Genomic DNA, 25,711 nt, shown 5'->3' with positions numbered 1-25,711 from the left:
CAGGAAACCGGAGAATACTGCCTGCTGGAAGAAAAAAAGTGAGCTCATTCCTTTATGAAGTCTCTGGCTGTGGCCACATGGAACACAGCATCCGTTTATAGATTCTTCTAATGGGCACCAAGCCATTGTCTGGGCTTGTAATTCTCTGTTGGCAAAGACAGCTCATTTTTATTTGTGCTCTCCAATACTTTGAGTTACCAATATCTACAGACCTGGATTATGAAAAATTATCTAGAGAAGTGAAAAGAATTAAAATTTGAAACAATTCAGGAGCTTGGCAGAAAGAGGGAGGAGGGAGGCCCACGTTACCTTGAAGAAAGAGTATTCTGTGAAAATGAACAAAGCCCCATGTTCTCTTTTGAATAATAAAAACACTCATCCTCATACTGACACAACACAGGGATTTTATTATCCATTGTCACACACAGTAGTTTTATTAGTACCTATTCAAGACTAAGCTAATTTAAAAGCACTTGAAAACTTAGGCAGGTATTTTTTAAATGAAAAAATTCAAAAGCTCTCTGAATCGTGTCCTGTCTTCTGTAAATAAAATAAGGCTCTGCTCTTCCTTTAGTCTTATAACACAATCACTTACATATGACTTGCATGTACCAGGATCATGGTCATCATTCTCTAGGGCAACAATGTTCCCTACTTCATCAGACGTTTGTGACATGCACTGTCTTTTTTGCCTAATTTTAACAGCATAGTTCATTTAATGTAATAGTACATCTCCTCCCATATTAGGTCTCTATGTCTCATTTAGTTTCTCTTAAAATTTAAAGAAATATAGTCACTTTGGAAAACTGATCGGGTGCTTGCTTTGGTAGCACATATATGAAAATTAGAAGGATACAGAAAAGATTAGCATGATCCCTGTGCAAAGATGACATGCAAATTCATGAAGCATTCCATATTTTCAGATAACAAGTGTTGGAGAGGCTGTAGAGAAAAAGCAACCCTCAATCACTGATGGTGAGAATGCAAATTATTAAAACCATTATGGAAGAAAGTATGGTGGCTCCTCAAAAAATTAAGAATAGAATTACCATATGACCCAGCAATCCCTCTACTGGGTATCTACCCCCAGAACTCAAAAACATTGGTATGTAAAGACACATGCACAACCATGTTCATCACAGTATTATTCACAGTGGCCAAGACATGGAAACAACCAAAGTGTCCCTCGATAGAAGATTGCATAAAGAAGATGTGGTAGGCCCTGGCCGATTGGCTCAGTGGTAGAGCGTCGGCCTGGCGTGCAGACGTCCCGGGTTCGATTCCCGGCCAGGGCACACAGGAGAAGCGCCCATCTGCTTCTCCACCCCTCCCCCCTCTCCTTCCTCTCTGTCTCTCTCTTCCCCTCCCGCAGCCGAGGCTCCATTGGAGCAAAGATGGCCCGGGCGCTGGGGATGGCTCCTTGGCCTCTGCCCCAGGCACTAGAGTGGCTCTGGTCGCAACAGAAGCGACGCCCTGGAGGAGCAGAGCATTGACCCCTGGTGGGCAGAGCGTCACCCCCTGGTGGGCGTGCTGGGTGGATCCCGGTCGGGCGCATGTGGGAGTCTGTCTGACTGTCTCTCCCCATTTCCAGCTTCAGAAAAATACAAAAAAAAAAAAAAAAAAAAAAAGAAGATGTGGTACATACATACAATGGAATACTATTCAAGCATAAGAAATGATGATATAGTGTCATTTACAACAACATGGATGGACCTTGATAACATTACACTGAGTGAAATAAGTAAATCAGAAAAAGCTAAGAGCTTTATGATTTCACATATAGATGGGATATAAAACTGAGACTTATGAACATAGATAAAAGTGAAGTGGTTACCAGGGTAAGGGAACATGGGGTAGGGGGAAGGGACTTCAGTGAATGGGAAGGGGTAAGGAGAAGGGGAAGGGTGTAAAGAGGGACAAATATGAGGTGATGGAAAATGATTTGACTTTGGGTGATGGGCACACAACATAATCAACAGTTCAAATGCTATAGAAATGTTCACCTGAAACCTATGTACTCTTATTGATCAATGTCACCATTAAAGTTAATTTTCTAAATAAAATTTTAGAATTAAAGAAAAAAGAAAAACTGATGGGATTCACTGAAGCTCAACATAACTATACTCCATGACTTAGACTTTTTACATCTAAATATAGATGTAAAATATTCAAAATAACACAAAACTGAACACTACCTAAATGTGCCCAAATTGTGCAATCTACAACTTTATGCAACAATATGGAGAAATCTCAAGAACAGATTGTTCAACAAAAGATAACAGATAATAGAAATTTTAGTGAGAGCTTTCATTATACAAACTACTACTACCCAATCTTAAATAATGTAACAGGTTTGAGTAACATAATTGGAAAATACTGGGTAATGTGAATGTGTATGATTTCTATACAAAGTACAAAACCAGTCACAAGTGTACTGTGTTTCTAGAAAGCAGAGTAGTGGTTACCCTAAATTCGTGGGGGCTAGTGAGTGGAAGGGGGCAGGAGGGGCTTCGGAAATATTGCTATTGTCCTTGGGTTTGTCCTGGTGCTGGTTACACAAATGTGTTCAGTTTGTCAAATTAATCAAGATGTATAATTAGGGTATATATAATTAAGATATGTGTAATTAAGATGTATAATTAAGATATTCTCATATTGATATTATAGTTCAATAACAATTTTAAAAGCTTGAAGTTTATGTGGACACTGACAGAGTTGGAAGAGATAGCTGAATACTAGGTGTACAGACCAAGTCCCTGTTTACCCACATTATTCACCTCCCGTGCCCCCGTGTCCCTGACAACAGGCTTGGCTATATGCCTTGCCCTCATCAAAGAAATGTGGAGTAGGAGTGAGCAATCCTTCTAAGCTGACGTTCTAAGAGCTGGTTCACCAATATTTCTTTTCTCCCTCTCCCAACACTGTATCCCCAAATAAAGACAGTATGAAAGGGAGCCAAAGCCCTGTTGGGTTTTTCATAGGAGCAAAAAATGTGTACCTTTCTTGTGGGAAGTCATTGAGATCTTATCTTAAATTACCAGGTCTGAGTACCATTTTCACTTCTCTGAACACAAAGAACAAAATTATTTATACTTGTCCCGTATGTTCCCAGATCTCACTTAGTTTAATGTTTCACCCTGTGCCCTTGTCTCATGGTCTTTCTTAAGCACTGTCATAGCTCTATAGGCCTCCAGATATCATCTGTCCATTTAGTGATGATCAGATCCCCATATTTCATTCAGCTGAATAAATTATTTACAACAAATGCTGAACTCACACGGGATGAGGAGCTTGATCACCTCATAATTATCTTTTCTTACTTTAAAACAATTTTTTTAAGAGAGAGAGGGACAGACAGAGAGGGAGAGAGATGAGAAGCATCAACTCATAAGTGCAGTGCCTTAGTTGTGCATTGATTGCTTTCTCATATGTGCCTTGACCAGAGGGCTCTAGCTGAGCCAGTGACCCCTTGCTCAAATCAGCAACCTTGGGCTCATGCCAATGATCTTGGGTTTCAAGCCACTGTCCTTTGAACTCAAGCCAGTGACCATGGGGCCACATCTATGATCCCATGCTCAAGCTGGTGAGCCAGTGCTCAAGCCAGATTTTGATACAGTAGGATGTGCCCCCTATTACTATGCTAGGTGTATTTACTACACAGCAGTTTTATACAAGTGAGAGACTGAGCAATCAAGGTTAATCAGATTTTCTTTTCCAAAAATGAGAAATCTGAATGAATAGAATTGGGAGTCCTTAAAAATGCATCATAGAAATAAAAATTCTCTCAAAAAAACCCCATGAAATTTGAAAGTTTTGGTTATAAACTACCCTAATATCCTCTTAATAAAGTTACCTATTTTTCTTGGTAGCCAGAATAAATTTGATAGCCTAAAACTACAACAAAATCCATAGTGGCCTTTCAACTAAAAAGGCCTTTCCAGAAAGGTTGTCTAAATAAGCAGACCAGTTTCATATGTCAGCATGGTATTGAATTAAGGTTTAGTCAATGGCATGAGAAGTCAGAAAATCTGAACTTGAAGGATGCCGATAAAAAACTAGATAATCTCAGGTAAATTATTCCATCTCCCTAAGCCTCAGTTTCTTTATTTGTAAAATGAAATCTTTGGATTATATAAGTAGTTGTAACCATTGCGATATTCTTTGTGTGTGTGTGTGTGTGTGTGTGTGTGTGTGTGTGTGTGTGTGTGTTGTATAGCTTAGATTCCTAAGTACGGCCCAACACCAGATCTGAATTACGACTCAGGGTTCTACCTTAATAATAAGGAGCCCTGAGGATGTGAAGCCTGGTAGTCCTTAGATCGCACTTTGAGGAACACTGGTCTTGATAGAGGCCTTGCATTTGCAGCTCTAATTTTCTAGGATTGAGTCAGTTTCCTCATAGCCTACTTTTATATTGTTCTTCCTTGATTCTTAGCAGGGTAGATACAGGCTATTAGATGTGTCCCCTTTTATATCAGAAAGGCCAAGAAATTACTAAGGTTTCCCTTAGATCTGTACTTTCTGTGAATAATACAGATAACCTCATACAGTCCAGGGAGAGCTTACTTTTCAAAACCACTGTCAGATGGGGTTATCATCTCCCCTGTAGGCTCACCTTCCCTATAGTTTTTGTAATTCAAACAGGCCTCATAAACCACAATTGATCTTTAATGAGTCACCTTTTAGATAATCCCCTCAAAAAGACTGAAACTCCTAAATGCAAGATAAAATAATATGATACAAGGAAAAATCTAATGATATCCTTCAAATAAGATTGTATCTAGGCAAACTAAAAAACACATGGAAGAAAATTATGTTTGACCTTGACTTTCAATTCCTCATGTACTTTCACCCCATTGTTTTACAATGATAAAGAGAAAATTTACATTTAAAATATTTTCATAATTTGTTAATTCTACTTTTGGTTCTAAAAAAAGGTTTTAATTTTATTTGAAGTACAAAGTAAATGCTAGTCGATTAACTTCATTCTATCACTTTAAAAATACAAATGTTTCCAATAATAATGATAATTGACATGCTAGCAGATGACATTTGAGAATATTAAAGTTCTGTGAGAAAATATAAATATAAACATTCAAAATTAAAATTGGATATAATAATTAATTGTTATTCAACCTAAATGGATACTAAATCCCCAGAAATAAAAAAAAAAATCTTTAAATACTAAAAAAAATCAACATAATCCAATTTACTTATCCTGCCCAAGTATAATACTGTGTGGACGGATCCTGAAGCAGAAGGCAAATCAGACGAGGCTAGTATGTTATAACCCAGTGTCGTTTCCTTACAAACTAGGTTGTTTTGAGCAAGTAATTTTAGTTTGCTGAGCCTTATTTTTTTTATCTATATATAGGGACAACTTTGGGCACATCGCCAAATCTCTCAGTGTTAATTCCTCAAATTAAATGAGGGTCAAGGCCTCTTTTAAGTCTAATGTTCAATATCTAAATTTTGTAGTGCTTGAAAACTTTAATATTCCATTTATATCTGCTAAATGTGAAAATATACTATTAGTCACTGCAAACTCTAAAATGAATTGTCTAAGTCTTGTTTTGGAAATTAATAAGAAAGAATATTTTTGTTTTAGTTATTCACAATAACAGGTTTTAGTTTTTTTTTTTTTAATGAATTATGAGAAATTCTTTTTTTTAATTTTTTTATTTTATTTATTCATTTTAGAGAGGAGAGGGAGAGAGAGAGAGAGAGAGAGAGAGGAGAGACAGAGAGAGAAAAGTGGGGGAGAAGCTGGAAGCATCAACTCCCATATATGCCTTGACCAGGCAAGCCCAGGATTTCGAACCGGCGACCTCAGCATTTCCAGGTCGACGCTTTATCCACTGCGCCACCACAGGTCAGGCAGGTTTTAGTTTTTATTTAAAAAATGTTTTGTTTTTGTTTTCCCTCTGTGATCATCTGTACTCTTGATCTAAGTTACAAAGCTGAAAATCCTTTATTCTTATATTCTTGGCATATGAGAAATGTTTATCACTAAAGGATCATGACTGTAAGACATTTTTTGAAACAGATATTAACTCTGGCAACATCTATAGACACCAATTGGTGTCTATAAATATGAATAAATAAATATAACTGAAATAAGTCCCTTGGAAAAACAATTCAAAATGGAGATCCCTGAACACATGGTCATGTCTAGGTTTTCGACATTAAAAGCACAAACCCTGAAGATACCCAGTATAACTTCATTCTCTTACCTAGCCTTTGCCTCCTTAAAATAAATTCACCGTTTCTCATTGTATTCCCTGTGAAAACACAATATGCAGTACTTAATAGGTGTTTTCTATAATTGATGAATGAACCAATGAACATTCATCAACTTATCTACAGGGTATAAGTTCCAAGACCTGAAAAGGCAAATTGTACTGAACCCTATATATAGGATGTTTTTTTCATTATAAATACAAATAAACATATGTTTTATGGCTTCTCCTTGGAATTTCTGAATTGTGCCTGCATCACTGCTCTTGTGCTTTGGGGCTATTATTAAATAAAATAAGGGTTACTTGAGTGCAAGCACTATGATACCTCCACAGCTGATCCCATAACAGAGACTGTTAATAAGTGACTAAAAGGCAGAGAATGTATACAGTGTGGATACACTGGATAAAGGAGTAATTCATTTCCTGGAGGGGATGGTGCAGGACAGCACTAAATTTCATCATGCTGCTCAGACCTTATAAGTTGCTATTTCTAAAATTTTCCATTTTGGCCCTGGCCAGTTGGCTCAGCGGTAGAGTGTCGGCCTGGCATGCAGGAGTCCCGGGTTCGATTCCCAGCCAGGGCACACAGGAGAAGCACCCATCTGCTTCTCCACCCCTCCCCCTCTCCTTCCTCTCTGTCTCTCTCTTCCCCTCCTGCAGCCAAGGCTTCATTGGAGCAAAGATGGCCCAGGCGCTGGGGATGGCTCTGTGGCCTCTGCCTCAGGCGCTAGAATGGCTCTGGATGCAACAGAGCGAGGCCCCAGAGGGGCAGAGCATCGCCCCCTGGTGGGCATGCCTGGTGGATCGCGGTCGGGCGCATGCGGGAGTCTGTCTGACTGCTTCCCGGTTTCCAGCTTCGGAAAAAAAAAAAAATTTCCATTTAATGTTTTCACACTGTAGTCAATCAGTTGGTAACTGAAACCACCAATAAGGGAATGGACACTGTATTACAGTTCTTATGAAATAACAGAGTTGTGTAGCTTTGCTATTACCTACTACTCTTAGCCAAGTGGGAATCCAACTGAATATTCAGGAGAATAGCATAAAGAAGATTACCATTTAAAATAGTGAGACCAGTCATTTTTAAAATTGGAAACTGAGCATCTTTTTTATATTTGGTTGAGGCAGTATAACAAAATAATTTAGGGCAGGGATAACTTTTGAGTCAGATAAAAAAAGGTAAGAAAACAGGATGTCTTCTGTACAAACATTAATTTGAGCAAATAATTTTACCTTGTTGAGATACCTTTCCTTTAATTACAAGATTGGAAAAATTACTTTTAACTTATGGTGTTACTAAAAGATCAAAATGTCAAAAATTTCATAAAACATTTAGTATGGTGGCCAGCACATAGTAACTGCTCAATAAACAACTAGATGACAGCTACCATGTCTATTAAAAATCAACATTTACATAATCCATAGCTTTCCCCAACTGGTTGATATCAACTTGATAGATAAGACACAAGATAAGTATTTTTCTTTACCTTGTAGGTATCTTTCAAGACAGAAAGAAGTCAGTGTGCTTTGCAATTCCTTCTTGCGTTATTTCTTTTTTATTAAAAAATTATTTATTTATTTATTTATTTATTTATTCATTTTAGAGAAGAGAGACAGAGAGAGACAGAGAAGGGGGGAGCAGGAAGCATCAACTCCCCCAGCAAGTCCAGGGTTTTGAACCGGCGACCTCAGCATTTCAGGTCCACGCTTGATCCACTGCACCACCACAGGTCAGGCCTTCTTGTGTTATTTCTTATTGCTCACAAACATTAATTATACATTTGTTTCCTAAGAGCATGCAAATATTAATCCACTTTCTAAGAAACTCAGGCCCTACCTCCTCTATGACACTTGAAGAATTTCAGCCAATGCAATTTCTCCTGTCTTTTACCTCTCATCACTATCATACTACATATTACAGAAGACTATATTTATGCTGATTTTATCTCTGTAACTATAGAATGAGCTCCTTAAGGGTAAAACACATACTTAACAATTATGCTGTTTTCTCTTTCCTTCCTGTACTTTTAGTTGGCATGCCTTTTTTTTTTTTTTTTTTTTTGACAGAGAGAAAGTCAGAGAGAGAGACAGATAGGGACACACAGACAGGAAGTTAAAGAGATGAGAAGCATCAATTCTTTGTTGCAACTCCTTAGTTGTTCGGTGATTGCTTTCTCATATGTGCCTTGACCAGGGCGGGGTGAGGAGGGCTACAGCAAGACAAGTGACCCCTTGCTCAAGCCAGTAACCTTGGGCTTCAAGCCAGTGACATCTGGGCTCCAGCCAGTAACCATGGAGTCATGTCTATGGTCCCACACTCAAGCAAGCAACCCTGCGCTCAAGCTAGTAAGCACATGGCTCAAGCTGGTGACCTTGGGGTTTTGGACGTGGGTCCTCCATGTCCCAGTCCGACGCTCTATCCACTGTGCTGCTGCTTGGTCAGGTGTTGCCCACTTTTAATATTGTTTCATATATTATGTAGGTTGTTTGCTTCTCCTTCTTAACAAATAAATTGCATGCCAGGAATGTCAGGAACTTGCCTTCTGCTTTTTTTGCATTACTCACATACACACACATACTTAGTCTAACAAGAAGCTGGTACACATATGGGTTTCACTTCATTGGGACCACTCAATGATACCTCCCTTCCCACTAAGAAACATGCATCTTGCTTCCTCCTCTGACACAGCTAAGTCTACAGGAAACTTCATGCTCACTAGGTGCCTATAACTCCCCTTTCTAACGCAACCAGAGTTAAGGATTCAGAAGCAAGTAGAAAGGGAGGGAACTACAGAAAAGCTGGCAGTGAATGCTCTGCCAAAAGACATTCAAATAAAAAAAGAGGGGAAAAAAGAAAATATTACTACATCAGTCAAACTAATCATTTTTGTGTCATATTTGCCTGAAAGTTATCAGTTTTGAATTGTCTACAGATAGCTACTCATCAAATTTCTAAAAGAAAAGTCTCAGTTCTTCTAAAAATATGTATATCTTGGTTAGTTTTTACTTCAAATATCTTGTCACTGTGTCTTCAAAACAAAACTTACATTTATCGTATAACGTCTTTAACTGAAATTTTAAAATATTCCTAAAATGATGTTAAATTATATTTTCTCTTTGTCTTTTGAGATGCGATCAGTGATTTTTATGATCTAATTCCATTTGTGTGACTTCAGATACTAATATATATGAAAATTAATTTATACATAATTATATTTCTGAGACTTCGGCTATGTATAATGTATGTATTTATTCTAAATTATAATGTTCATATATTAATATATTTAAAGCTACAAACTAAACTAATGGAATAGTTACTTTTAAATCAATTTGTATTATAAATTATAATTTGTCATATGTAATATATATGTATAAATTATATCATTTATGCACTTGTATTTTAATTGACTATATTGCTAAATGGGAGAAATTTTCTAACCAAAGCAATATGTATAAATGCCAACAATAGGCAAGGTGTTTTGCTATAAACTGAACATGTTCCTGATAGGTTAGAAGTAGAACTCGAGAGATACTTATTATTCATAGGTTGTTTTATTCAACTCAGATTTTGAAAGTTGTATTCAGATCAGCATGGGAAAATTTACATATTGATGACAACTTTACTATAGAATAATTTCTCACCAGTTATTTAAATATTACAGGGAGTAAAATAAAATATGGGCTGGCATTCTGAATATCATAGCTAATTTTATTCAATTAGTTAGCTGCTCTCAAAATTTGGTAAGACAAATAATCATCTACATGCTTTCTTCTATTAAGAAGCATGGAACTTATCTTCACTTATGTTAAAGACTTCAAGAGCCCTTTACCCTCTTCTGAAAAAGTTAATTTTTCATAAAAACTAAGCAATCAAACATTTATATTTTATTTCCAAGGACTCATCAAAAAAGACTCCTACTTTATATTCCCAATAGAATTTTGCTTATTGTTTACAGATAACAATTTTTATATAGTATACTATCCTACAAAACTGGCTCAAATTTTCATTTTTTCCAAATATATGTTTATTTACATTGTCATATCTGAGGTATACTAAAAGTATTTTAAAACCTCATGCTTTGGAAAGTTATATATACTTGTCTATTAGAAAATAGAAAGTATACTTAGAAAAAAATATGTTATGTAAAACATATTTCTTCCAAGTTTCACATGCCATTATAAGATAGGTAAGTTCTTAAAAATTATTTTTACAGATCAAAATATTCAGGCTTCAAGGTTTAGTGATCCAGTGTTGGAACTCAATTACTTCTACTTCAATATTTGACTTTTCTATTTAGTATCAGTGATGACTTCGTAAATGGCATGCAAAGTTATATTTCTGTAATGATAGCCTTACTCTAACAGTTTGTCTTCATTTTAAAGTTAACCAATGTTGAGTTGTTATCTTCACCCCTGACTTTGTTTCTGGTTAAGCACAACAGAGTGGAGAAAAAGAACCAATAGAGTAATAGAAAATGAACAAGATGTGAGGAAGAATGAAGTCAACCAAATAACAAGTACCAAAAATAGAGCACCATTTCTATACTCACGTAAATTTATCATATTGCCTGGTCATGTAACCAGGCATAAGGTGGAATGTTCTATAGATATGTTTTGAATGGTTTATTGATCAATCCAAGATGTATTTCAGTAGTACTGGGAAAGAAAGCAGCACGTTGATGAAAGAAAATTATCTTAAATCTTTAAAAAATTGCTTCCTGAATTATATATTTCATAGACTATGAGTGTATAATTGATTCAAGGTGAGATAGAGGAGTATCAGAAAGACCACTCTTTGTCCTGTCTCACATGATTTTTAACTTGACATGCTTTTCCGGTCCCTATTCCTTGCCCCTCTTCCTACTGCAAGGATGTAAAATTTCAGAGAAGTGGAAAGATTTTTAACATGGACACAACATATTGAACACACCAAAATACACAAAATACATAACTGGTTTTCAAGTATGCCACCCTTTGAAGTGACAGATAAGAATAATGACAATGATAAAACAGAAATAAACATGTGCTTAAAAAACTATTTCAGGAGGTAAAAATGGTGGAGTGATCTTTCATTAGGACACTCACACCTTGTCAAAATACATGCATCTTTCTCCTGAATTTTATTATCAAACAAGGGGAAAGAGAAGTGAATTAAGTCAGCAATGTGTTAGCAGATTCCAGGAGCATTCTTCTATTAAACAGATGTCCAATCATACATCAGAGATTAACAGGATTTTTAGAGGAAAACATGTTAGCATGCTCAGTGGAGGCTTCAGCACAGCAGCTTCTGTTAACAGCTTTCTGAACTTCAGTGAATATTTCAAAGGTGCTAATGGATTTGTATAACTCCAATGACCACATGTTTCTCAAAAGTATAAAATGAAATCAAATTTGATTTGACTAATGTTTGAAAATTATTAGAATTATGAGAAAAATACACATTTAATTATTTATTCTAACCTTAAAAAAATTAACCTTACTGTGTAGGTTCTTCTGGCAACTTGTTAGGTCATATAACTGAGAAGCATTTAGCCCTAGCAGTGAGGAATAAAATCAATATTATTTCTAAAAAGCATTTTATATCATAATAGCTGTGTAAGAAGGAAAGATTTTTTTATTATATTTGAGATGCATGCAATAATATTTTTTCATAAGTCAGGAAAAGGCCACAGTTTAAGTTTTAACAGGTTTGTGGTTCAAATGCACTTGACATTTATGAAAATGTAGCTATTATTTAAAAATAACAATTCAGGCCCTGGTCAGTTGGCTCAGCAGTAGAGCATTGGCCTGGCGTATGGAAGTCCCAGGCTTAATTTCCAGCTAGGGCACACAGGAGAAGCGTCCATCTACTTCTCTACCTTTCTCCCTCTTTCTGTCTCTCTCTTCCCCTCCTGCAGCCAAGGCTCCATTGGAGCAAACTTGGCCCGGGCGCTGTGGTTGGTTCCATGGCCTCTGCTGCAGGTGTTAGAATGGCTCTGGTTGCAGCAGAGCAATGCCTCAGATGGGCAGAGCATCAACCCCTGGTGGGCATGCCGGTGGATCCCAGTCAGGGACATGCGGGAGTCTGTCTCTCTGCCTCCCTGTTTCTCACTTTAGATTTTTTTAAACTAAATAAATAAAACAATTCAGTTTTTATTAGAAAATAATAGAAAATCTATATAGCAATCCTTTTCAGAAATATATTATACTTAAAATTTTCTAAATATAAATCCATGGTAATCCACAGTGAACTGATTTCTTTACTTTGGGTATTGCTTTAGATTCTATTATGTTACCAGTCCTACAATATTCAGCATTGTGGGCCTCATGAGATGATTAAGTAAAACCCAGCTAAAAATTACCTTAATCTGCTTTATTGTGAGAGAACAAATGAAGGAAAAAAGTTGCTCAGACTTTATAAAACATTTTATTCTCTACCACAATGTACCTAGTTCAATATAAATACTAAGATCCCTTTTTGCCTTCCAAATCTATTTATTTTCAACGATGTTAGTTTAGGTATTAATCTGAAAACCATACTAAACAAAGTAAAATTTTTATATGTCATGAAAATCTTTCTATTTTTCATAATAATCCATAAGATCTTTGTGTTTAGATGATGGAAAAAGATAGAATGAACAGATATGGTTTTAATAAATATTTTGGGAATATCACAAAGCAATATATGATTTTTAAAAATTTACCATGAACTCTCCTTGATATTACTTAGAATTCTAGCTATGTGGAACCTGAAAAGCCATTATGGGTTGAACTGTATGCTTCCCCACAAAATATGTGCATTGTAGTACTAATCCTTAGTAGGTCAGTATGTGGCCTTATGTGGAAATAGGGGTTTTACAGAGGTAACCAAGTTAAAATGAGATCACCAGGTTGACCCTAGCACAATATGACTGGAAAAGGGAAATTTGGACACAGAGACAGAAAAAGGGTAATTTGGACACAGAGACAGATGCACATAGGAAAGAAAATGTGAGGACACACATGGAAAACAAAACCACGTGACTAGATAATACATGCACAAGCCAAAGAGTGCCAAGGGCTGGCAGCACACACCAGAAGCTACAGGAGGCAAAAACGGATTCTCCCCTAGAGCTGTCAGGGAGACCAGGGCCTTCCTGACTCCTGGATTTCAGAGTTCTACCTGCCAGAGCTGTGAGACAATGTCTTTTGTTTTAGGTCACCAAGGTTTTGGTACTCTGGTACTATAGCATTAGGAGACAAACACAGAAACCTTGGAGAATTCATGAGCCTGTAAACCAAATAGATTATGGAGAAAAATGACATGTCTTGCTTCCCAAAATCCCACAGCTACTTCAGGCAGAATTATAGAAATAAAAGTCTGATTCACTTAGTGACTACTGTATGCTGACATTACTCTATATGCTGAGAATAGAGCAATAAAGAAAATGTACAAAAATCCTTGCTATTATTGAGCTTAGTGTCCTAATGAAGAGAGACAGAGAATACTGAAAGGTGGTAAGTACTATAGAGAAAAAAATAAGGCAGAGAACAAGGAATAGGGAATACTGAGGATTGTAATCAGAGAGGTAAGAAAGGCTGCAGGATTTGAACTTGACATTTGACACTTTAGTAAAGACTTAAGGAATGCAGGTTTGAGGTGTGCTATAAGTTTTTAAGACCTAGTTGTCTTTTTTCATTGCCAAAAAATAAGATGACACAGCTTCCTGGTTTGCTTAGCATGAATCTGATTTATATATGTATTTTTTATATATGTATTTTTTATCCCATGAATCTGATTTATATATGTATTTTTTTATTTTAATACAATAGTGTAACTATTGTATTTGTAGCTCCCCCTTTACCTCTTACTGGTACTCTAGACTAAATGATAAATTAATAGCTACACTACTTAGACCATAATCTCTATCCAGTACCTACCAATGTTTGCTAAATTAATGAGTAAAAGAAAAAGTGTATCTCCCTCTCACATCTCATCATTTCTGTCAACCATGTATCCTCCGTGTGCAGTAATATTGCCATCAATCTGCAAACTCTGAGACCAAGATAGATGTTCAAAGAATCTTTTAATATCCTTAGGTGAAAAGCTCAAAAGAGATATACTTATGATTAACATCAACAATAACAATTTTCTCTCGCTATGTACGTTTTATTTAGTATCCTCCTTGTCTTTCATTTCACCGCTGAGACCAACATCTTTATAGAGGTCCAGATGGTGCAGAGAGATTATGACAATGAAAGTTAGCTCATGCTGAGGGCCTAAAGGAAGAACAAATCATGGCTCACCGGAAAGACCAATTTCAATTACATACTTACTATGCCCTTATCAGATGGGGAACTCGCTCTGCACCTTGCCTTGTGCAACTTGAGATAATGTGTGAGTGGATTAGTAGTTGTACCCTAAAGAGGAGCACCGATGACAATTAAAATTCTTCCTTGCATAGTAAGCTGCATCACATCCATTTTAGAAGTGGGGTATTCATCAAAAATGATTAACTGTACAGAAAACCCATGTTAATTATCTGTGAGTATTTTTTAGAAAAGATTTTGGGGTTGTTATAAGAAGAAGCTTTGAAGCATTCCATGTTTTCAGGCTGGCCCATCCAATTTGTATAAGTAGGCTGTCAGAAGAAGATGTAGACTACCCTCAGATGTGTAATTTACTTCCCCCACCCCATTGCAGATTCAGAAAGGAATGCTAATTAGAACTGGAGTCACTTTTTGGAGTCTGCATAAATTCAGCCCTGTCAACTTTGCCTAGGCCCCTCTGCAAAGTGGAAAACAGTGGTGTTCTACATACCACGCTAATGTATAAATAACTTCTATGCTCATTTAGCCACTTCAGCACATCCAGGAAAACAACATTATGAATGAGCTACATTACCTAGAGGAAACAGACGGACTAAATGTGGGCTTCTACACAACTTAATATGCATCTAATGTACAATTTAAGCAGTATCTTCCACACTAAGTGACAGGCAATTTATCTCCATATATCAGTATGTGTCATGAATATGACACAGCCTTATTGTTGAAGGAATTTGAAAGTTCCAGCCATAACTAGATTTTCCTATCTCTATTTATTAATGACCTACTGCAGAAATCAAATTAATCGCCACATTCATGCCTATGCTTGCCTCCATTTAGTTAATTTTGTTTAAGTCTTTCCTATCCTTTATTGGAATAAGCCAAACAAGTGGTCATGGTCTGAAAGTGACATTGCGTGTGCACACATGCACATTTTGTCGTTGCTAAAATCCGTCTATATATATTATGTAAATGATCTACGTTAGTCACAGGACATTTACCTCAAGTTAATATTCGTTATTTAGAGTACTTGTTTTCTGGCAAGATAAATGTCAACATTTTTTTAAAACTAAGCACTGTTTATTGTTTAGCTGGCAGTTATAAAATAAGCACATCTAACATTTTTGTTTTTTCTTTGGGAAAATAAATATCCAGTAATTCTTGTAAACCAAAAGGGTTTCTGAAGAAATTGCTACAGTTTATTTAATAAGTTCTTCATATTCCTGGCACCCACTCTTTGCTGTTGTGTTGCATAGCTATTTATTAACCCTAGAATGCATATATTCAATATGTAAGTTAATAAAAAATAATCCAATTAGATGAATAATTTGTCAAAGAAACAAAGTATCTTATATGTGGATTTACCTAACTCTTATTGACCAAAATTTGTTTATATTAACCAGAAAACACAATTAAATGCAAAGAATTTTATCATTTTGACCACATAGATTTAAATAACAAACTCGGCTGACTTTTTCACAGCTGTTTAGCCCCCAGGTGGACACTGCCTCCACCTGTACAGGGCATTGTGATCTATTGCTCTGCTACTTTCTGGGCATCTCATCTGTGAGTGAACAGGCTACCTGTCACCAGTGAAACTGCTCACCAATTAACCTTTCACTAAACCATCACATGCTACTTGACCCTGCCATATCTATCCCCTTCATAAGGTTCTATTACTATGTACAGTCTGATTGAAACCATAGATACATGTCAATATTACTATATCTGACAACAGTGAGGGGCCTACAGAAAAATATTCTAACAATTAACAGAGAGTGACAATATTTTAGAAAGATGTCTAACTCTCAGGTAATTTTATTAAATCTTTATACAGTAGAGGACATGTCTAAATAAATCATAAGTTGTATGTTTTCAAGTCATTGAATTTGACTCCATAAGTAAACTACAGAGTGCTGAATAAGATAGCTCCAAAAATATATGGACTCCCAGTCAAAATTAAATGGTAGAGAATAAATACAACACGACACCAGGGTCACAGCATTAAGAACATCTGCTTTAATGTCTAAATACTGATTTGTTCTGCCCTGGAAACTAACATGTTGCAAGTTTTTGTAGCTTGGTCAAATTGTGTGTGAACGATCAATTGGTAACCAACTAGTAATTTAAAAAGTAATTTATGAAGATGACCCCCAAAGTGGTCAAGGTTTAAGGAATGACTCTCCATGGAACCCCATCAAGTATCACAGTGCTTTTATGAAACAACACCGATTTCTTCATTACAAACATTCATCTTGGCAAATATTACTTTTCTACCTGTTAACACAGCAGGTGTTTGGAAACTGTGATTGTTTAGTTCTTAGAACTATACAAGTAGTTTCTCTTAGAAGAATTATATGCTGATCCTTGTCCCTTTGACATTTATTAGAGAGTGATATCAAATTTACAGAAGTCTGGAGGTAGTAAAGGTGAAGTTTATGTGGACAGCACTCATCAATGCTAAAGGAAAAAATAAAAAGAGATCAATGTGACAGAAGGTTGGGAGCTCCATGGAGGACACTGACAAGCTGCAATGTAACACCCATGCTGGGACCTGGACCAACCACCAGGACCCACCACCAGGAAAACACATCATTCAAGTGCCTGTGTCCCTAGAAAGAGTAGCACTCCTACTCTTCTACAAACCATTAATTTCTTTTTTTTTTTAATACTCATTATTTATGTTTTTTTTTTATTTTTTATTTTATTTATTCATTTTAGAGAGGAGAGAGAGGGAGAGAGAGAGAGAGAGAGAGAGAAGGAGAGAGAGAAGAGAGAGAGACAGGGGGGAGGAGCTGGAAGCATCAACTCCCATATGTGCCTTGACCAGGCAAGCCCAGGGTTTCGAACCAGCGACCTCAGCATTTCTAGGTCGACGTTTTATCCACTGCGCCACCACAGGTCAGGCAACCATTAATTTCTTTAACTAAAACATGTTTCCCCTAATGGCTGTCTATCAAAAATGTCTAAAATATATAAATTAAAGCCTTAATATAAGGCACAATATTTTTCAATGTTAAATTCCTGCTCCTGGTGTTTAAGTTCTTACCTCACAGAAGATAAACTGAATCACAAAAATATGAAAAAATTATTGAGGAAAAGGATGTTACCATTTTGAATTAAAGATGGAGGGACTGTGCTCTTTCAGAAGGACTTTAGACTTTCCCCTAGTACCTTAATATGCACCCTGCCTAGTGTGGAACTGCCCCACTGGCGTTTTAATTTCATTTCATTGACAAGGGTTGGAAGCCCAGGCAGTGGTAATTCCACTGGGAAATGAAACTATCTAGCCCCTACCCTCTTTACTGTTTGCATGAACATTACCTTACTATTCCATTGTCCTCATTAGTATAAATTAACTAGGAGATGCACGTCCCTCCCAGCAAACAACTTGATTGTGAATTACTAGGAATTCCCAAAAGATGTTTCTAATCTTCCATAGGAAGTATCAATATGTAATTAATACCCTCAAACTCTTCTGCGCCCCTTCTTTTCAATCCTAAACTATTAGGTTATGGTCTTTACCCATTTTAAATTAAGTTGTTACATTAAAAGATCTACCGTAAACCAAACTTCTAATTCTCAATATATTTTGACCTTGTCTTTATTCCTCTGAGACTTTGCCATAGCCGTATTTGGGCAGTCTTCCTTACTGCAACATGCAATGTACTCAGCTTTGTCTTTTCAACAGATCATATGGGTGGTATCAGGAAGCAGGTGTTTGATATAAATGATTTCTTTTGAGCTAGAGAAGCGTGCACTGATTAGTGGGAGAGGTGAGCACACTGTCCAGATTCAGAGGAAGCATCATGGGAAGGAGACTGATACAAGAATTTCCTAGGAAATGTGTTCATTGAAAGCATGGTTTTGTTATCCTCAGTGAACCCCTGAACTAAACCAATTGACTTTGAGAAGAACAGGAGAGAGTCCTGTACTTTGGATGGTCCCAGGGGATCATTTCAGATAGTGTCCTTATCCCTAGAGGGAACAAGGTACAAAACCAATATAACTACCATTTACTGAATACTTACTATTTATTGCTTAAAATGAGCCAGGCAATTATGATGTTATGGTGCTTAATCTTCACATCAGTTTTACATTTTCCAAAGGAGAAAGTAATTCAACTAGATTAATTCAGATAGAACCTTTCCTGAGCACCCAAATAAAAACTCCTGCATCCCAGTCACCCTCCACTGAAACATCATGCTTTACTTTCCTCATGGCCTTTTTCACCATCTGGAATTAACCTGTTCATTTTATTGATAACTTGTTAACTCTCTGTCTCCCCATAATATATTTCAACTTCAGGAGGTTAGAGACCTGGCCACCTATTTACTTCTGTATCATTACTGCCTAGAGTGGTCACAAGGACATAACAGATGGTCAATAAATATTAAATAAATATACTAACAGATAAGAGAAGGGTGAATGCTGAAATACAAGTCTGAGAAATTGCCTTAGGTAAATTTGATACACACATCCCTTTCCCCTTCATGGGCATGTCCAGCAAAAATATCTACTTTGGCAACAATTAAAAGGAAAATAAAGGCTTTCTTTAGTTTTAGAGAAAAAAGTGAAAAAAAATCATGTGACGGCTCACTTTGACTGAGTGACAAAAGGCTCTTTAGCAACAACACAGGCCTGAGCTGTGGTGGCGCAGTGGATAAAGCGTCGACCTAGAAATGCTGAGGTTGCTGGTTCGAAACCCTGGGCTTGCCTGGTCAAGGCACATATGGGAGTTGATGCTTCCAGCTCCTCCCCCCTTCTCTCTCTCTGTCTCTCCCTCTCCTGTCTAAAATGAATAAATAAAAAATAAAGAAAAAATTAAAAAAAAAAAAGCAACAACACAGCCTATGGATTTAGTAGTTTACTGTCAACTACTCATAGCATATTTCAATGTTGCTGACTGGTTTTTAGAGATTACCATTTCAGTGTTGTTTTTTACATTAAAATTTCTTTTCTAGCATCTAACAGTGGGTAACCAGCTGCAGGGAATTGGAGATAGAGGAAGCCTACTGAGATGACAAATAAAAATTTCCATTGATTTAGTCAGTAATTCCTTTTTTTTTTTCAGAACCATAACTGACCTCTGCATACAATCACCAGGTTGTTTGCTCTGTTTTGTAATGTTTTAACATCAGTAAAACATGCATGTTCTTACTGAATTCTCAGCACCTGAAGCTATCACAGGTCAGCTTGAATTGGTATTCTCAAAATGTCAGGCTTGAGGCATGAAAAGGAATATGCCTCATTCAAATCAATCGACTGCACTAGCCAGTTAATGACTTCTGGTCTGCAAGCAAGAATTTTTTTCCCTTTTTCTTTTTTTCTTTTTTTTTTTTTGTTTTAAAAATGTGTATCTTATGGTGTATTTAGCTCATGCTACTGTATTTGTCTTAATATCCCTAAGAAATCTCAGTACCCATTAAAAGACTCATATAATTTTCAGAGATATGCTGACGATACATCTTACACCTGAAAGGACAAATTGAAGAAATAACAATCGTTATAAAGAAGTTACAAAAATAAATTTCCAGCATCAGCTGTGCCCTTGAATTCTCTCCATAATTTTACTGTGAAAGCAAACAATTCAAGAAATAAAAAAAAAAACACATGATTTTATTTATCATTCCCTCATTTTAATTAATAAATCAGTAAATTGTCATTTGGGGGAAAATGTGGAATCCATCCAGGTCACAGGGTAAGGAGCTGAAAAAAACTTGGATTGAAAGTCAGGTCTGAACCCGGTCAAGGCTCCAAGGCACAGGCATTCTGCCATTTGTCCTCCCAACACTAGAATTCCTTGCAAAAATCATTCTCCGATGGGTCACGGCCTTGTGTATGGGCCCTCAAATATTCTAATTACATATTTGAGAAGAGCTGCCGCCTACTGCTCTGCCTTGGCTTGGTGGGCAAGCTGTTGGCTTGCTCTTCACCTACAATTTCAGAGGTGGGAGAAAGTCTGAAGAGAAACTGAGGGTGACTGAGCTTTGAAATAAAAGCCTGAAGGAAAACCTCTCTGGTTTCCAGTGAATATTCAAGAAAGGATTCAGACAAAAGGATTGGAATGCTTTACATAATGTATTTTGTTGCAGATTTCTTCATACCTGTTATGCTTTTCAGACCTGGAAGTGACTAGGAAGCAACAGCTAACAGAACAGATCCACCCAGGCTTGTCTCTGCCAGCAGCATAAGTGACAGGGGAGTCTGCTGTTTCACTGAACACTGTTGGAGGGAGTGGTGGGTGCATGATCTGGCAGCTTTAAGAAGGACAAAACAACTGTCACCCTGAGGCTTAAAGGAAGGGGAAAAAGGATACTGTTTAAGTGGATCTAAAACTGTGGAACAGACCTGTCTTAACAACCAGTCCCAGGTGAGTCCCGACATGCAGCACTTACTGTATGCTACCTGTCATCACTCACAGTGCTGCTCTTGATAGAAAGGTCTTTCTTTCTTTACAGTCACTCTACAAGATTTTTCAAAGAGCAACTCAAAATCTTCCACCTCTAGCAAACACTGTTGATCCCTCTCCGATTTCCAGCCTCTCTGAAATACTACTACATATGTATCCTGAACTAAGTAACTCAGAATTTAATTTGACACTTGGCCTTAACATTCCCCTCAGCTTAATTAAACTTTAGACAGGCTTCTTCCTCTCTAAAGAAAGGTCCCTGAACTCTCTTTACTTAGTGCATTTACTTTAGAAAATTTGCCACTGTAATTTTTTTTCTGCCCCTTTGAGATGTAAATCTTCTTCCAGACTCTTGCCAGTTTTACAACCCAGGGATGTCTTTCTCAAGGTCCTAGGAGCCATCTTTTTGATATGTAATCATTAAAACAGATAGGGCTCCAAAACACAGTTTCTATGGGATGGCAAAACCCTAACTTTAATAAGCTCCAATTTAAAAAATAGCCTAATCCCATTGACCAATCTCCCCTATCGATGTCCTCCAGACTTTCCACTAGCTCACCCCAGCCAGCAAACATTCTCCTGTCTTATTTTCAGTGGAGTTTAGTTTAATCCCTCTCTCTAGGTGCAATAGCCTTAGCTCTTATTGTAATAATCTTTTTTGTTTGTTTGTTTGCTTTTAACGAGAGGGACAGAGATAGAGAGATTCAGATAGGGATAGACAGATAGAAAGGGAGAGAGATAAGCATCCATTCTTCATTGTGGCTCCTTAGTTGTTCATTGATTGCTTTCTCATATGTGCCTTGAATGGGGGGCTACAGCATAGCAAGTGACCCTTGCTCAAGCCAGTGACCTTGGGCTTAAGCCAGCAACCTTTGACTTCAAGCCAGTGACCTCTGGGCTCAAGACAGTGACCATGAGGGCATGTCTATGATCCCATGCTCAAGCCAGTAACCCTATGCTCAAGCTGGTGAGCTCACACTGAAGCAGGATGAGCCCACAATCAAGCCAGCAATCTCAAGGTTTCAAACCTGGGTGCTCTGTGTCCCAGGCTGATGCTCTCCACTGTGCCACTGCCTGATCAGGCTGCAATAATCTTAAATAAAGTCTTCTTTAACTGACTAACTTCTCTGGTGCAATTTCTCTTTGACGTAACCTTACAAATTCAGCAATTGCTTCCTGTGTGATAATTTTCTTAAACAAGAATGTAAGATCCTGGAAGTACTTTAATTGATTATCTGGATCATTCTGGAATATCCTGAGTTACAATATTCTACCTTTTCCTCTGTTTACCACTTCACCTCTCCAACACACGTGCATGCGTGCACGCGCGCGTACACACACACACACAATATATCTTCTACACTATATGTCTGAAATACTTTTTTGAAAAAGTACATACTTGAATCTCTCTGTCCTACTGCTCTTAGCAGGAATTATGAAGCAGTCAGTAAATATCAGCTTTGGTGATCGCCACGTGATTTTCCTTCTCTAGATCTCAGAAAACAGATTACAGATGAAAAAATGCAAGAGAAATCTGCCCATCATTATGACTCCTCATGACTATTTTGACTCTTTTTCCTGCTTCAGTCAGAGTGGGCTCCAAATCCTTCTCAATCTGATTCCAGATACAAACTAAAACCTACTTACACTTCTTAACTTAATATACTTTTAACATAAAGAATATTTTATATGAAACTGAGTTTTGACAAGGTTCATCACCTCCATGCTTAAAGGGCCATTAATTTTGATGACTGTACTATTTCACATTCTTAAAAAATCAATATGAAAGAATAAATAAGCTGTTTTTTTCCCCACACATTAGAGTTGTAAAAATCACAGAGGACATCAAAAATAAAACAGACCAAAAACTTGCTCAAAAACAACAGATTTTGTTTTGAGAAAGAACTTTCCCCATCAGTATATCTTCCTTGGAAAATAAAGCCTTCTGATGGTAATTGCCTAGAAAATTTTCACTGGTTTTCTTCTAAAAGTTGCCATTGTTATTTGGGAGGAATGGAGCAATGGTAAAGTGGTACTCTTTCAAATAGTGTCACTCTTTCTTTTTTTTTTTTGTATTTTTCTGAAGCTGGAAACGGGGAGAGACAGTCAGACAGACTCCCACATGCGCCTGACCGGGATCCACCTGGCACGCCCACCAGGGGCGATGCTCTGCCCACCAGGGGGCGATGCTCTGCCCCTCCAGGGCGTCGCTCTGCCACGACCAGAGCCACTCTAGCGCCTGGGGCAGAGGCCAAGGAGCCATCCCCAGCACCTGGGCCATCTTTGCTCCAATGGAGCCCTGGCTGTGGGAGGGGAAGAGAGAGACAGAGAGGAAGGAGAAGGGGAGGGGTGGAGAAGCAGATGGGCGCTTCTCCCATGTGCCCTGGCCGGGAATCGAACCCGGGACTTCTGCATGCCCGGCCTACGCTCTACCACTGAGCCAACCGGCCAGGGCTGTGTCACTCTTTCTTAATACCTTTTTAAAACCTGAGTTAAGGTTGTAAATAAAAGAAAAAAAGGAACCATTCCAGCAGATTAACTTTATAAAACAAGAATAAACAGAAAGATGATCTTTAAAAAAATATATAAGAATTGAAGAATTTAGGGACACAAGTCCACTATGTAGCCACTTGGCGTGCATGTTTTCTGCTTTAAAAGGATTAACAGGACTAGATATTTATTGCTTAAGAAAAAGGGTTGGGGTAAAAGAGTTGGTTTCTAGCTGGATCAACTACCAAGATAGCCTGACCTGTGGTGGTGCAGTGGATAAAAGCGTCAACCTGGAAATGCTGAGGTTGCCAGTTCAAAACCCTGGGCTTGCCTGGTCAAGGCACTTATGGGAGTTGATGCTTCCTGCTCCTCCCCCTTCTCTCTCTCTCTCTCTCTCTCTCTCTCCTCTCTATAATGAATAAATAAATAAAAAATCTTTAAAAAACTTCCAAGATAAAAACGTAATGTGAGGTGATTATAATCTCTCAAATACTCTCAAGGCGAAAAATATTTAGGTAAGCAAAAATATGTTACTTAATATTTAAAACTGTTAGATTATTTATATTCATCAATAATCTTCATTGCTTTACTATTTATTAACTCAGGTCCTGGGAGTAGTCAAGATGCAATGGCCTCTATCTCTGAAAATTGCTCCCCAAAGGATAATGGACCTGCTCAGTGGCCATGTTTGCATCCTGAGACCTATCCCCTATCACCCTCGTACATCAGGGTACACTCTAGGCACAGAATACCAATATGATTTTTAGGAACTCTTGGATTCTGTGAGATACAATTATGCCCTCATAATTCATAATTTTGTTAATGGTGGCTTAAGTTATTTTCCTTAATTAAAGAGACACTCTTAACTGTGCCTTCATCTTTATTGTCAGTAACAACAGAAAAGGGGCTTAAAGATCTTTTTGGCAATAGAAAACTAAAGGAGACATTGATAAGCTGACTTAGTGATGGTCTGAAAGACAAGGAACCCTGGAAGGGCAGATGGTTCTAGCCAGAAGGGGAAAAAATGGGCCAATTTATGGAACCCATGGGTTATAGAGATGGAAGGTGAATAGAATGCTGGCTAGAAGAGACAACTGACCCCACAGGACTGGACTCACTCTCCCATATGGTAGCTTTACAATATCACATCTGAAATGCCTACCTAAATGGATTCTAGATTACTGCACACAAATGGAACACCTCTTCTCTACTTCCCCGCTCAAACAAAGAAAGCAGGAGGGAAGCTACTCAACAAGAATAGAAATGATTCTTTCTTTTCTCTGGTCAGTTGAACCTTGAAGAGTCTTATATGTACTTCTCATTCTTTGTTGTTATGGTTACATCAAAATGGAGAATTAAAAAATAAACTTTATGATTAAAATATACATTTGCCTGTTAGCTCAGATGCCAACAAAGAGTCATATATCTGCCACATCTTTGATTGTCAAAAAGCATTAGGTTTTGCTCCAAGAACTTTTGCAGCTTAATTCTTTTGAATTGTGTATCTTTGCTTAAAGAGAGGAATGGTTATATTTGCCTTGCACACAATTTTAGAGTTGGAAGAGATCTTAAATTCTAGCAAATCTAATTTCTCATTTGTATATGCATTCCGCATGTGTCATTATTTCTCTATTTTTATTTAAATAGATTAACTTTTACCTATTTTAAAAGAAAATTAATACTCCTAACATGAGTTAAAAAGTGATGGGATATGTCACAAACAGAAAGTTTCATTAAAGAAAATGTTCATCTGAGTACCACCTAAAATAACTGGCATACATGTTTCTACTCTCTTACTTGACTTACTGACTTTCCTCTCACCAGCCAAGGACAATATCATAAAAGGCTTTGTGAAATGCAAATGCTAACAAGCAGGTTCCTACTAATCCCCAAACTCTCCCCCCAATAAGAAAATCCCATTAATCTAATTTGGTTTGTTCTAGGAAACCCACTTTGAATCACTATTTGTAGTCACAATTGAAAAGAAGATAGAACTGGGAAGATGTTGACATATTCATGAGGAGTGGTTCTTTGTAGAATAAATGCTTTGTGATGCTCTGATTCTCTATTGTCTTAGATTGTTCGAATGCGTTGATTAATTGCACAAAGGAACTTTTAGACATTCTACTTACTCACATTGCCTTAACCTCTTACTGAACAAAACAACTTCACAGTAGGCTGCTGAGGACTTTATAATGGAAATCTGCATGAATGCCCTGGAATAACATGCTATCAGTGCTACAGTGAAAAAATCTTTTACACATAGGTCATCCAGTGGCTCGCT

At 37.3% G+C, this 25,711-nt stretch overlaps 1 protein-coding gene and 1 non-coding gene across 19 annotated transcripts in view; one reads left to right on the top strand and one right to left on the bottom strand.

Moving 5' to 3' along the window:
• The window catches only part of NRXN1 (neurexin 1), a 1,251,736-nt gene that overhangs the window by 1,019,533 nt on the left and 206,492 nt on the right, over window positions 1–25,711 (bottom strand). The gene's annotated exons all lie outside the window — the stretch shown is intronic.
• On the top strand, window positions 815–921 carry LOC136401949 (U6 spliceosomal RNA). The gene has a single exon (XR_010750871.1). It is a non-coding gene; the product is annotated as a U6 spliceosomal RNA (small nuclear RNA).

The sequence above is a fragment of the Saccopteryx leptura genome, chromosome 3 (genome assembly GCF_036850995.1).
Source record: "Saccopteryx leptura isolate mSacLep1 chromosome 3, mSacLep1_pri_phased_curated, whole genome shotgun sequence".
Lineage (NCBI taxonomy): Eukaryota > Metazoa > Chordata > Mammalia > Chiroptera > Emballonuridae > Saccopteryx > Saccopteryx leptura.
Note: the sequence above shows the minus strand (reverse complement) of the source record. Positions and strands in the feature narration are given on the sequence as shown.